The 15,567-nt window shown below is 37.4% G+C and overlaps 1 protein-coding gene across 1 annotated transcript in view; it reads left to right on the top strand.

The window, feature by feature from the left end:
* Nucleotides 1-15,567, top strand: part of GBE1 (1,4-alpha-glucan branching enzyme 1) — a 359,283-nt gene that overhangs the window by 118,706 nt on the left and 225,010 nt on the right. The window lies entirely within an intron of this gene.

The following is a 15,567-nucleotide window of genomic DNA, read 5'->3' as shown; positions in this document are numbered from 1 at the left end:
AATCTCATAATATGTAGTTTTTTGTGATTGGCTTCTTTCATTTTGCATAGTGTTTTCAAGGTTCCATATTGTAGCATGTATCGGTATTTCATTCCAGATAATATTGCATTGTATAGATATGCAACAATTCACTTATCCATTTTTTATTTGATGGACATTTATATTGTTTTGCCCTTTTGACTCTTATGGGTAATGTTGCCATGAACATTTATATACATGATTTTGTGTGGACATGTTATCATTTCTCTTGGTTATATAACAAGGAGTGGAATAGTTGTGTCAAATAGTAATTTTGTTCTTAGCTTTTGAGGAAATTCCAGACGGTTCCATTCCCACAGTAGTGTATGGGGTTTCCAATTTCTCTATATCCTTTGCAATAAATATTTTTTATATTCTTGACTGTTGCCTTTCTAGGGAATGAATTGGTATCTTATTCTTTTTTTTTTTAAGTATTTATTTATTTATTTATTTATTTATTTTTTAAATATATTTTTATTGATTTTTTACAGAGAGGAAGGGAGAGAGATAGAGTTAGAAACATCGATGAGAGAGAAACATCGATCAGCTGCTTCCTGCACACTTGCACATCTCCCACTGGGGATGTGCCCGCAACCCAGATACATGCCCTTGACCGGAATCGAACCTGGGACCTTTCAGTCCGCAGGCTGACGCTCTATCCACTGAGCCAAACCGGTTTCGGCCTATTCTGGTTTTGATGTGCATTTCCCTAATAACTAATGAGGTTGAGTATCTTTTCATGTGCATATCAGTGATTTCTACATTTTCATAGATCAGATTCTTTGCTCATTTAAAAATTTGGTTGACTTTTATCATTGAGCTGTAAATGTTTTTTATGTATTCTAGACTTAAGTCCTTTATCAGATAAATGATTTTCAAATATTTTCTCTCATAGTTGTCTTTTGACTTGATAGTGTTCTTTGACATATAACATTTTTTAATTTTGAAAAAGTTTAATGTATCTTTTTCTTTTGTTACTTGTACTTGTGGTGCCATATTTAAGAACTGAGGATATAGTGGTTTACCCTGTGTATTTTTCTAAGAATTTTATAGTTTGAATTCTTACAATTAAGTCTTTATTCCATTTTGAGTTAGATTTTTACAGATGGTATTCAACATATGATGGTTCAACAGATTTTTCAACTTTGTGATGGAGTGAAAGCAATATGCATTCAGTAGAGATTGAATTTTGATCTTTTACCAGGCTAGCGGTATGTGGTAAGATACTCTCTTATGATGCTGGACATAGGCAGTAGTGAGCTGCAGCTGCCAGGCAGCCAGTGATCACTAGGGTTAACAATCCCTGCTCTAAGTGTACTGTGTTGCCAGTGATTTCTGGATATTGTGTTTTGTATTTCACTACAGTATTCAATAAATTACATAAGATAGTCAATACTTTATTATAAAATGGCTTTGTGTTAGATGGTTTTGCCCAACATCAGGCTCATATAAGTGTTCTCAGCATGTTTAAGGTAGGCTAGGCTAAGCTACAGTGATCAGTAAGTTAGGGGTATTAAATGCATTTTCGACTTGGGATATTTTCAACTTACAATGAGCTTATTAGGATATAACCCCATTGTAAGTTGAGGAGAATCTGTATATGTTTTGAGGTAAGGGTCCAAATTTATCTTTTTATATGTGGAGATTCAGTTGTCTTAGCACTATTTGTTAAAAAGATTACTTTTTCCCATTGAATGATCTTGGTCACCCTTGTTGAAAATCAATTGGCCAGGGACACATGGGTTTATTTCTGTTGCATTGATAATCATGTTAGAAAATGTTATTGTACTTCTATAAGTGGCTATAAGTTAGAAGGGAGACCATGTAATTGTTTTCCTGATTACTATAGGTATCTCTCATGTTCCCACACCAGGAACTGGTTTAGGTGGAACATCTGAAGATTAAAGATAATGTTTTAGGGTGTAGATAAGATTAAAGATTATGTTTTAGGGTAGTGGGGGTATGAACTTGAACTGCCTATCTTGAAAGTAGTTTGTTAACCTTCCAAGGAAGTCATAAATGGGTGAAATTGTCATCAATAGTGATATCTATATATATAAAAGCCTAAGAAACCATTACGACTGGTCGACTGAATGACCAGTCAGCTGGTCGCTATGATGCACACTGACCACCAGGGGCAGATGCTCAATGCAGGAACTGCCCCATGTGGTAGTGTGCTCCCACAGCCAACCTCCTGCGGCAGGCCAACCTCCTGTGATCCCTCCCCCCGGCCGGCCCCTATCGGCCCCCATCGGGACTGGGCGAGATGGCCCTGATCAGCCCCAATCACCGGCCAGGGTGAGGGACCCCACCCATGCACAAATTCATGCACCGGGCCTCTAGTAGACTATAACAGTGAACTTGAGAGTTTGTACTCTAAGAGAGCCTCTACTCAGCTGCATGTGTTTGCTGACATGGAGGCACATAGTTCAGTGTATTAGCCAGTTAAAACATAATTGAGGGCCATTTTTGGCCTATGGGACCATTGCTTCCTCTGATTATTGACCATATTGTATTAGTATCTTACTCCTATTCTTCTCCCTTCCTAATATGTCATATTCTATGTTTTTTTCAAAGTATATAATATATGTCTTCTCAGATATAACCATTAATTTCCCTCTGCTTTCTAATTACTGAAAGATTATAAAAAGATGTTTAAATCCTGATCAACAACAAATGCAGGTGAAATTGCACAGAGATCAATAATATAAGTCACAGCAAAGATAAATGCCATTACTCACTCCTTGGTCTCAAATAATGTTTATTTTTGGGCCAAGTGTAGATGGCAAGAATTATTAGAAATTGGATAAATTTCTAGACCCAATTGTTGTGATAGAATTTTATATACTCTTGACTTTTAATGGATCAAGTAAAGTAAAAATAAGTGAAGAATTTGAAACAAATGAAATTACATATTTTCAAGGATCTTTAGACCATCTACAAAGATAGTTTATATATTGCAGCACGTCATAGAACTGAGTTTTGAGTGGTGGACTCTGACATGGAAGGGAAGTGGTGAGGAGGAGCCTAGTTAGGTAGGGGCAACTCAGGCAGAGCAGCTCTGTTTTTTCATGTTTTATATTATTTCTATGCTGGAGTTTTGCATAAAACTTATTTGGAAATAAGTGAAAGGTTTATGTTGTAAAAATTAAATAGGTTGTTAAATAATGGGATTGATTGTCCCATTGTATATACAGGCCATAAAGTATCCACATCATCAACTGCATTCAATAAAACTAGAAATAAATGAAAAACTTAAAAGCAAATGTAATACCCACTACCACATTTCTCCCAAATAACAATGGATTAAAGAGAGTAAAGAAGAGCTATAGTTATAACTTGTTTTGAAAAGAAATAACACACTGTGTATCAAAAGTTATCTGTTACAGCCAGGACAATAATGACAGGCAACTTTCCTCAGGCCTGTTCTGCATCTGATCTTCAGAACACAGAAAGTGATTTGAATGCCTGTTTCTTAATTCTCCCAAGTATGGTACATAAGGAATGCTATGCTGGATGCATTGAACAGAAGTTAATTTGTGGATCCTTAAGTTATGAGGCCTCAGTTCTCTTAGTGGACCCTGATTGAGCAACGCCAGCATGCCTTGTAATTACTATGATAATCCCCAGTGCTGATGAGGATATGGGTCATTGAGCATTCTCAGATGCTGCTGGTGGAGGTATGAACTTGAACTACCCATCCTGAAATTAGTTTGTTAACCTTTCTATAGAACCATGATTAAATTAAAATCTTATACCCTTTACCTGATGAAATCACTTTTAAAAAATTGATAACAAGAACAGAGATTTAGGAAAGTGTGCACAAAGACTTCATAACAGTTTTAAAATTTTTATTGTGGACATTTCTTAGTATATGGACCAATAGAGATAAGCTTAGTTTTTGTCTGTTTGTGGGGTTATAACAGATTTATAGACTGGGTAGCTTATAAACAACAGAAATACAGTATATTTCTCACAGTTCTGGAGGCTGGGAAGTCTAAGATTAAGGTGTCAGCAGATTCGGTGTCAGATGAGGACTCTCTTCCTGGTTCCCAGATGGCATTCTTTTCTCTGTGTCCTCACATAGTGGAAGGGAGCAGGAATTTTTTGGGGGGTCTCTTTTATCAGGGCACTAGTCCCATTCATCAGGGCTCTATTCTCATGACCCTATTATCCCCTCCTTCCCCCCAAATCCTTGCCTCCAAACACCACCACATAGGTTCATTTATTTAAGTTTGTTTTTATTTTGAGGGATTTTTTTTTCTCCTTATCTTCCTCCGCCCCCTTTTTGGCTTATTACATTTTTTTTTTTTAATTTTATGAATTGTTTACCTGGTTCTATGGTCAAATATAACAAAGTCCAATCCTAGAGAGCTATTATCTGTGTTCTTTCTCTCCATATACATAATCATTTATTTTCTTACTTGTTTGGGGTTATATTTTCAAGCTTTTTGAAATCACAAGCAACTACATATCTTAATTTATTACTTCCATTTTTCATAAAAAACAGTGTAATAAAAATACTATTCCGATGATCAATGTGGTTAATTATATTTAAAGTCACATTTGCCACACTATTTTGATCACAGAGCCCTTTTCTTCTATGAATGCCTTTAAGAACAGGTTAGTGACACTCTAGATTATTTGATTTGTTCCCTAATTTCCAGAAAGCTGCACACCATAGGACTGAGCATTGTTGTTCTTTAACATAATGAGACATTAGTATCCCATTGGTTATGAACTTAGTGGCACTCTGACATACTCTATATTGTTCTTGAAAAACACAGCCAACCTAAATTAATGTATGTTGAAAGCAGTTTCCGTAAGAAATAATGCTCTGGATTTTATGATCATTTACAGGCTAACAGCTGTCATTAGAAGTTAAATAATGGTGATTCTCAAGTTCTCCACGGAGGGAAAGAATTACCTGGAGGGAAAACAGCACAGGGTTGTGTGTCTGAAGGACGATTCTCCTCTACCTTCAAAGGCTGTGTTATTTTCCCTACTCCTCCTGGGTAAAGGCAATGCCTCAGGAAGTCCTAGTCCTGGACCTCACCACTTCTAGGGAACAGAATGGATGCTTTCTTTAGAGGGGAAAAGTCCCCAAACTTCCATCTTGACAAGCCAACTTTGCATTGTAAATCTGTATAAACTGCCTGATGTGAAGCTTGAAATAATTAAATGACATTGTATGATAAGGAGGTGATATTCCAAATATTTAACAATGTTATGACACAAGGAACATCCAATCAGATGGATAGTGACTGGAATTCGCCATATAGGCCAGTATTGGCCTTATTAGGCCTGCCTGCTGCATACACCAGCGATCTTACTTCACTGCTTGGTGAGGCCTGCCTGAGGCAGAGGTTGGCCCGCCTGTAGACCATGGGCTTCAGCACATTGGTATATGCATCAAAGAAGTAAGGCTCCGCGTAGTAAGTTGTAACCATTTCAGTCATGCATTCGGAAAATGTGTATTAAATGCAAAAAATCTACAGGAATGAGATTGCCAAGTGCTGGTGAAGAAACACTTTACTGTGAGTTAAAGAGTTTGGGAATATTTGAAGAAAGCTGACATTTAATAATTTTTTGGTGAGGATTATTACCGTAGAAAAAGACAGGTTGTTGAATTTCAGATAAATATAGAATTTGTGTGCCTGATGCAGTGACCTTAGTTAATGCTTGAACGCCTACTAGTGGTCGGCAAACTGTGGCCCCTTGAGTGTGGCTCCTCCACAAAATACCACATGCGGGCACGCAAGTACAGTGCGATTGAAACTTCGTGGCCACACTCAAGGGGCCAAAGAGCCGCATGTGGCTCGCAAGCCACAGTTTGCCGACCACTGGCCTATACCAAATGTATGTTTGTAGTTCATATTGCACTGTGCATCTCATATTGTTTATTTTCCATATCTCGATTTGAATTTTGCCTGCTGGTTTGATTCTATTGATAAATGTCATCTTTTGCATTATCAAATATGATGATGAAATTCAAACCATTTTTAATAAAATGCCTATTAAATTTTTGGTTTTAAAATGTGTCAGGTTATACTAACTTGATAAGCATCAAATGTTTTAGCAAATTTTATAATAATTTTTGCAAGCAAGAAATATGCTTTTAAAACTCTACCAAAACTAGAATAATAAACATACATTGTGTTGGGGGTACCTAACTCTTGAACTTAGAAATGTTTGCAATATATGAAATGAGGCATAAATAGGAAGATGAAATAATATATTAACATTTGAAAAACTTTAATATTACTTTTCTAGGTAAAAGCCATCATATTTTTATTCATTTGGTGATCAATGGCCCAGATATTTTAACCAAGCAATGTCCTGGTGAGAATATTCTAGAAAATATTGTCAATCAACATTAATAACAGATACTGAGTAATGGTCTTGGTGCATCATTGTATATGTTTATTGGCCATTCATGTGTCCTCCCTTGAATATCTTTGCTCATTTTTCTATTGTTTTATTTTCTTTTTCTCATTGACTTATAGATGTTCTTTATATGTTTATTAATTCTCACTATTTCTTGGTATATTCATTACAAATGTATTCCCAGTTGGTAGCTTATGTCTCCATTCTGTCTATTCATCCATCACTATGAACATAAGTTATAATTATAGGGGTAAAATTCATCAGTTTTTCCTTAGTGTTTTCTGGATTTTTAAATATTTTGTTTTAAAAACACTTTTTAAAACCCAGGATTACAAACATATTTCCCTATATTTTTCTAAGTATTTCACAGTTTTGGCTGTCATATTTACTTATTCATTTTTAAAATTTATCTTTATTGTTGAAAATATTACAGATGTCCATTGTTTTCCCCTCCATTGACTCTGTCTCCACCTCACCCACTACTCCCAAGTCTTCACCAAACTATTGTCTGTGTCCATGGACTATGCATATATGCATATTAAGTTCTCCAATTAATCTCTCCACACACACACACACACACACACACACACACACACACACACACACACACCTGCCTTCTGTCTGAAACTTTTTAACGTTCCATTGTTCTTTGTCTCTAGATCTACTTTGTTCATCAGTGTATTTTGTTCATTAGAATCCACACATGAGTGAGATCATGTGATAATTATCTTTCTTTGACTGGCTTATTTTGCTTAGCATAATACTCTCCAGGTCCATACATATTATTGCAAATGGTAAGAGTTCTTTCTTTTTTACTGCTACATAGTATTCCATTGTGTAAATGTACCACAGCTTTTTTATCCATTCATCTACTGATGGGCACTTGGACTCTTTCCAAATCTTAGCTATTGTAAATTGCGCTGCTATGCACATAGGGGTGCATATGTCCTTTCTGATTGGTGTTTTGGGTTTCTTAGGATATATTCTTAGAAGTGGGGTCACTGGATCAAATGGGAGTTCCATTTTTAATTATCTGAGGAAATGCCATATTGTTTTCCACAGTGGCTGCACCAGTCTGCATTCCCACCAGCAGTGTACTAGGGTTTCTTTTCTCAACATCCTAGCCAACATTTGTCTTTTGTTGATTTGTTGATGATAGCCATTCTGGTGAGTGTGAGGTGGTACCTCATTGTCATTTTAATTTACATCTCTCTAATGATTAGTTACTTTGAGCATTTTTTTATGTCTCTTGGCCTTCAATATGTCCACTTTGGAAAAGTGTCTATTTAGGTCCTTTGCCTATTTTTTAATTGTATTGTTTGTCCTTTTGTTAAGTTGTATTAGTTCCTTATATATTTGGAAATTAATCCCTTATCGGATGTTTCATTGGCAAATATGTGCTCCCAAGCAGTGGGCTCTCTTTTCAGATTGTTGATTGTTTCTATTGCTGTGCAGAAACTTTTTATTTTGTTGTAGTCCCATTTGTTCATTTTCTTCTTAGTTTCCTTTGCCCTAGGAGATGTATCAGTAAACATATTCCTAAGGGACATGTCTGAGATTTTGTTGCCTGTGGTTTCTTCTAAGATTTTTAAGGTTACAGGACTTACATTTAAGTCTTTTATCCATTTTTATTTTATTCTTGTGTGTGGTGTAAATTGGTAGTCCAGTTTCATTTTTTGCTTGTACCTGTCCAATTTTCCCAACACCATTTATTGAAGAGATTGTCTTGACTCCATTGTATGCTCTTGCCTCCTTTGTCAAATATTAATTAAGCATGATAGCTTGGGTCGATTTCTGGGTTCTCTGTTCAGTTCCATTGGTCTATATGTCTTTTCTTATGCCAGTACCAGGCAGTTTTGAGAACAGTGGCTTTGTAATATAGCTTGATATCTGGTATTGTGATCCTTCCAACTTCGTTCTTCTTTCTCAGAATTGCTGTGGCTATTCGAGGTCTTTTTTATTCCATATGAATTTTTGGAGAGTTTGTTCTAGGTCTGTGAAATATGCCCTTGGTATTTTAATGGGGATTGCATTGAATCTATAGTTTGCTTTGAATAGTAAGGAAATTTTAATGATGTTGATTCTGCCTATCCATGATCATGGTATATTCTTCCAGTTATTTATATCTTCCTCTATCTCTTTTTTCAATGTCCTGTAGTTCTCCGAGTACAAGTGTTTTACCTCCTTGGTTAATTTTATTATTAAGTGTCTCAATTTTTTTGTTGCCATGGTATATGGGATTTTTTTTTCTTCTTTTTTTTTTTTTTAGTTTCTCTGAGAATTCATTGTTGGTGTATAAAAATGTCATAGATTTTTGGATGTTAAATTTATATTTTGCTACATTTCTGAAATCATTTATTAAATCTAGTAGTTTTTTTTATGGAGTCTTTAGTGTTTTCTATGTAGAATATCATGTCATCTGTGAATAATGACAAACTTCCTTCCTTTTTTCTAATTTGGATGCCTTCTAGTTTTCTTCTTGTTTGATTGATCTGGCTAGGACTTCAAGTACTGTGTTTAATAAGAGTGGTGAAAGTAGACATCCCTGTCTTATTGCTGTTCTTTAGGGAAACGGTTTTAGTTTTTGACCATTGAGTATGATTTTTGCAGTATGATTTTGCAGTATGCAATATGGCCTTTATTATGTTGATGTAATCCCTCTGTTCCCACTTTGCTGAGAGTTTTCATCAAAAAAGGCTGTTGAATTTTGCCGAATGCTTTTTCTGCATCATTTGATATGATCATGTGATTTTTGTCTTCCCATTTGTTTATGTGGTGTATCACATTTATTAATTTGCGAATATTGTACCAGCCTTGCATCCCTGGTATAAATCCCACTTGGTCATGGAGCATGTTCTTTTTAATGTATTGCTAGATTCAACTTGCTAATATTTTGTTGAGGTTTTGATCAGGGATATTGGCCTGTAATTCTCTTTTTTTGTGGTGTCTTTATCTGGTTTTGTGATTAGAATAATGGTGTCTTTATCTGGTTCTGGGATTAGAATAATGCTGGCCAGGTTGTCCAGCTTGCTGGAATATAGTTGTTCATAGTATTTTTTTTTTAATGATCTTTTGTGTTTTCTGGGGCAGTTGTTACTTTGCCAATGCTTTTGTTTCTGATTTTGTTTATTTGGATCCTGTCTCTTTGCTTCTTGGTGAGCCTGGCTAGAGGTTCATCAATCTTGTTTATCTTTTCAAAGAACCAGCTTTTGCTTTTATTGATCTTTTATATTATTTTTTTAGTCTCTATATAATTTATTTCTGCTCTGATCTTTATTATTTCCTTCTCCTTTGGGCTTTTTTTTGTTTGGTTTTGTTTCTAATTCTTTACATTCTAGGGTTAGGTAGTTTATTAGAAGTTTTTCTTGTTTTTTTTTATTTTTTTTATTTTGTTTTGTTTTGAGGTAGGTCTGTAGTGCTGTGAATTTCCCTCTCAGGACTGCTTTCAGTGAACCATAGATTTTATGTTGTTGTTTCCAGGATGTTTTTTATTTCTTTTTTGATCTGTTTGGTAACCCATTCATTGTTTAATAGCATGTTATTCGGTTTCCATGTGCTTGAATGTCTTAGAATGTTTTTATTGCAGTTGATTTCTAATTTCATACCATTGTGATCTTAGAAGATGCTTGATATAATTTCAGTCTTCTTGAACTTCTAGATACTTAATTTGTGTCCTCACATGTGGTCTATCTCTTAAAATGCCCCATGTGCACTTGAGAGGAATGCATATTCTGTAGCTTTGTGGTAAATTGTTCTGGAAATACAAATTAATTCCATCTGATCTGGTGTGTCATTTAGGATTACTGTTTCCTTGTTGATTTTTTGCCTAGAAGATCTATTTAGAGATGTCAGGGGTTTGGGGCATTAATGTCCCCTACTATGATTGTATTGCTTTTGATCTCTCCCTTAAAATCCTCCAGAAGGTTGTTTGTTTGTTTTTTAAATATATATTTGGATGCTTCTGTATTGGGTGTATTGATATTTACTAGGCTTATATCCTCTTGTTGAATCAATCCCTTTATTATTATTATCATTTTTTTTAAAAATATATTTTTATTGATGTCAGAGAGGAAGGGAGAGGGAGAGAGAAATAGAAACATCAATGATGAGAATCATTGATCGGCTGCCTCCTGCATGCCCCCTACTGGGGATCGAGCCCACAACCCGGCATGTGCCCTTGACTGGAATCGAACCTGGGACCCTTTAGTCCTCAGGCCGACGCTCTATCCCCTGAGCCAAACCAGCTAGGGCTATTAGTATTTATAAAGTGTCTTTTATTACTTCTTATTATGGCTTTCACTTTGAAGTCAATTTTGTCAGATATGAATATTGCTGTTCCAGCTTTTTTTTTCTTTTCATTTTCATTTGCTTGTAAAATGTTTGTCTATCCCTTCACTTTTATTCTGTGTGAATCCTTTGTTATGAGATGGGTCTCTTGTAGACAGCACATATGTGAGTCATATTTTCTTATCCATTCAGCTACCCTATGTCTTTTGATTGGAGCATTTACACCATTTACATTTAAGGATATTATTGATAGGTATTTACTGTCATTCTTATTCTTTGTGCCTGTGTTCTTCTCTTTCTGTCTATTTCTTTTTCTTACAACAGTCCCTTTAGCATTTCTGGCAGTGCTGGTTTCATGTTAATAAATTCTCTTAGCCTTTTTTTTCTCTCCAAGTGTCTTTATTTCACCTTTGATTTTTTGAATGATAGCCTTGCTGGATGGAGTATTCTTGGGTTCAGTCCCTTGGTTTTCATTAATTTTTATAGTTCATGCCCTTACCTTTCTGGCCTGCAGTGTTTCTATTGAGAAGTCAGCTGACAGTCTAATGGGAGCACCCTTGTAGGTAATTTTCTGTCTCTCTCTTGCAGCCTTTAAGATTATTTCTTAATCTTTCATATTTGCCATTTTGATTAATATGTGGGTCTTTTGGAGTTCATATGGATTGGGAGTCTGTGTTTCCTGAACTTGAGTGACTTTTTCCTTCTCCAGGTTAGGGAAAATTTTTGTAATTATTGCTTCAAACAGATTCTTTATTCCTTTCTTAGAATCTATGCCTTCTGGTACTCCTATAATCCAAGGGCATTAAGTTTCATATTGTTTGAAAGCTTCCTTAGCCTTTGCTCCTGCTTTTTAATTTTTGTTTTCCATTTGCTCCTGTGAATGGTTGTTTATTTTTCTACCTTGTCTTTGAATTCGCTGATTTCGTCCACAACTCCCTCTAATCTACCTTTGAATCCTTCCTGGATTTCTTAATTTCTTATATGTCATTCCTCATTTCCTATTTATTCTTATTTAATGTTTCAGGCTCTCTTTTCATGTTGGTGTAGCTCTCATGTAGACCCTTCTAATTCTCACAAAGTTGCTTGTAGTTCTCACTGAATTGTTTGAGCACCCTTATTACCATTCCTCTGAATTCTTTATATGACAAATTATTTACTACCATTTCATTTAGTTCTTTTTCTGGTGATTTCTCCTTTTCTTTCATTTGGGGGTTGTTTCTTTGTCCCCCCATTTTTGCTGTTCCTTTTTTTTATGTATTAGATCAAACTGCTATACCTCCCAGATTTTGTGGAGTGGTCTTATGTAGTAGGTGTTTTGTGGGACCCAATGGTGCAGTCTCTTAGATCTCCTGAACTGGGTTCTCTAGGAAAGCCCCTTACTTTTTTGGGGGGTTCTCCTGTTGTAAGGGGGTCTTGAATTTTACTGTCCCATTCGTGGATTGAGCCTGCTCTTCAGTTGGCTGACTATGTGGCTCATCCCTGACCAAGTCATTCAAGCTTTTGTGGAGATGCTGACTAAACAGAACAAAATACAACACAACAAAATACAAAATAGAAGAAAGAAAACAGAAATGTTCACAAGACGCCTACAGCACCCACAAAAGCAACCATCAGAGAAGATAGAATTAAGAAAGAGAAAAGAGAGCAAGAATGATTGGAAAAAAAGAAAGAAAAAATATGAGAAAACAAGGCAATCAAACCAACAAACAAAAGCACAAATAAAAAACAGCCAAAAAGTGAGGGTGTGGGAGGGTGTCATATGTAGATGTAATGCTGAAATTGTTGTAACGTACCCCGCGAATCACAGAAGTATGCCTCAAGAAGTCAAATTAAAGAGTCACATTTATTGCAATCCGGGACTATGAGGGGTCATTCCCAAATCTCATAATGATAAGTTGGTGACAAAGCCAGACTTATATAGGCAAAGATCACAAAGGTATTGATTACATCTCAAGGTTTGGAATGGGGAACCTGGTTTGCAAAAAAGCAGTTTACAGAAGCAGAATTAAGCATGTTAATTACAGTTTTGGGTCTCAGGGTCACTGAATTGACAGAAACACCTTATCTAGAGCCCTCGGGTCTTGAGACCACTGGGTTGCCAGGAACTCATAATCTAGAGCCATAGAGGTAATTTAGAATAATTGCGCTGTCCTGGTCTTGGGACCACTGAGTCAACTGGAACGCATTATCTGTGGCCACTAAAACAATTTAGGATAATTGTGCTGTCCTGTTTCCCAGGTACAGAAGAATGTGCTTTCTAAAACCAGTAAGATCACAATCAATGGGATAGTCACGTTACAATCAATAAGGCATTCAATCGAATGGGATGACTTATACAATTTAGAAAATCAAAGTAACCTGTCCATTGTTAAACAAAGCAAATAGGTACCATACTTCAAAATAAAGAAAGTAATAGTAAATAATTAGGGGAATAGAGGAAGTAAAAGTGTTTAAAATAAAGGAAGGTTTAAGAAAAGACAATGAAAATAATTTGAAAAGGAAAATAGAGGAGAAAGCAGGAGAAAAAGAAAAGAGAGGAAGCAAAGATAGAAGAAAATTGAATAATGAAAATAAGAAAAAAGAAAAAATTGGGTAGGAAAAGGGAAGAGGAAAATTAGATTCATGAACATAACAGAGACTAGAATAATTACAAATCAATAAAGCATATAGATAAGGAAGATAACTTTGAAAAGGGAAAAAAAATGAAAGAAAAAATAAAAAAGTAGAAAAATGGGGGGGGAAAGTGAAAAGAAAAAAGGAAAAAAAGTGAAGTCAAGTTTGTTTCAGTTGAGTTTAGTGCCCCAGGGGGACTTGCTTTCAATCCCACTCTTTTGTCTGCCAATTCTGTGCTTCCTATGGGATACTTAGGTGCTAAACTCTGACAGAAACTGTCCTCTGGATTTCAACAACCTGCTTGAAATTCCAAAAGATCCCCACATCCTCATCCACAGTTTTATCTGTCTCTTCAGGACTTGGCTGCCAGCAGGAGGGACCAATCTGCCATGTTAAATGGGCTTGTTAGCTGCATGGGGCCCAGAAACAGTCCCTGTTCCCAGGGCTTCACCTCTGCCTACTTTTTCCTGCAAGCCAGCTGTTAATCTTAATCACTCAAAAGTCTGTTTTTTAAAGGGCTTTAGCTGAGGGAGGTGCTGTTTAGCACTCAGGGATTGTGGTGGGCATGCTTCCCTGTCCCAGAGCTGTCCTCTGCTAGTGGCCCCGAATATTACTCTGCCCTCTGCCGGCAGAGATCATTGCGTGGAGACCAGAAGGGTCACTGTAAACCTGGAATATTTATCAGTTCTCCTGTTGGGGGAAAGTGCTAGTCTGATTCCCAGGACAGTGGGTCCGAAGACCCCTCCCCCAATCCACTCGCTGAGGCTCCAGAGACTGTTCAAACTGGTAGGCTTGGTCTCTGCTTTTGTTTCTTCTGAAAAGCTGAAAATGCAGAGTGTGGCAAGCAGGGCTCCTGAGGGTAGGGCAGGCTGTATTACTAGGATGGATTTATTTCTTTTCCTGCCCTGTGGCTACTGGGAGCAACTAGCTCCTCTGGAGAGGGGGGAAAGGGAGGATGGCCATTTTGTCTGCTTTTCCATGTCTCCCTGCAAGGTCTCCCACCCCAGTCTCTCCTCAGGCACTGTGGCTTTCTCTCCCACTGGCTCTGGTCTACTGGCTCTAGACTCCACTGCGGCCAGCAACCCTGCTGCCTTTCACAGCTGGATATTTCATGGGCCAAGGGTCTTGGCTCTGATACTCTGGTCTGTGGAGCCCACCTGGTTTCCAGGCCTGTATCTTCTGAGGGAAAAGACCTTCCCATAGTCCTGTGCTCCCTCCTCTCTGGGCCTGCAGGCTTCCACCCCGGGAGCTAGTGTTAAGCCCAGATTTCAGGATCCCCAAAAGACCACCAGGGAGCCAGCCGAGTCTGATGCAAAAGCAAAAGAATCTTTATTCGAGCTAGCTCGAGCTCCCCATCCACCACACTCGCCGATGCAGCAGCAGAAGGCAGAGAGAGAGAGAGAGAGAGAGAGCTCTGTGGGGAAAGGGGTTTTATAGGGGGGTTGGAGTAAGGGGAGGAGAGAGGATTGTGTGCCCTGCCAATTGGCCAAGCGCAAGTTGGGGTCTTGTTACACAGGATGTGGTTGTGTCTATGGCGTGCACTTCCCTTGATTATCATTGGTTAGTTTAAAGAAATCCTAGGTGTGGCTAGCAGAGGCTTGGGCTTCCGGGAAGAAGCTCCGTGCTGAGCACATGGCTAATGGCTGCTGACCAAAAATGGAGGATCCGGTGCAAGATGGAGAGAGTAGCCCTCGCCCTTTCACTAGGTCAGCTCCTCTCATGACCATCCCTTTCTACAGAAGGTGTTTTCTGTCCTCCTTTGATATGTCTCCTCAGCTGGACCTCAGTTGGTAATTCCAGGTGAATGTTCTCCAATTTAGTTGGCCCTGGGAGGAGGTGCACAACCAGTCTGCCTATTCATCTGCCATTTTTATCAGGGGCAAGTTGCAACTTAATGGAGATTCTTTTGATGAAAAACTGTAAGGAATTGAAACAGGAATTTCAGGGGAATATAGGCAAGTTTAGGGAATTTTTAAAATTGGGGTCCATGGAAAAAACACAGGGCTACAGACTGGGAGAAGGTACATTTCCATAACACAAGGGAGAGGCAACAGATACATTTACATAAGACAAGGGAACTGGGAGTAGCAAGAGGTCTATATTTACAAAATAAAGAAGGAGGAAGAAAGCCCAGAAGGAATAGGAGGACAATGAGGGAGGAGGGCCTCAGGAGTTACTATAGTAACCAATTCGAAAGGGAATATTGTCCAATTAGAGGGGATATCAGAACACAGGAACTACAGCCTTTATAAACCATGGAAA

The sequence above is a fragment of the Myotis myotis genome, unplaced genomic scaffold (genome assembly GCF_014108235.1).
Source record: "Myotis myotis isolate mMyoMyo1 unplaced genomic scaffold, mMyoMyo1.p scaffold_m19_p_2, whole genome shotgun sequence".
NCBI classification, from domain to species: Eukaryota; Metazoa; Chordata; class Mammalia; order Chiroptera; family Vespertilionidae; genus Myotis; species Myotis myotis.
This window is presented reverse-complemented; position numbering and strand designations above follow the sequence as displayed.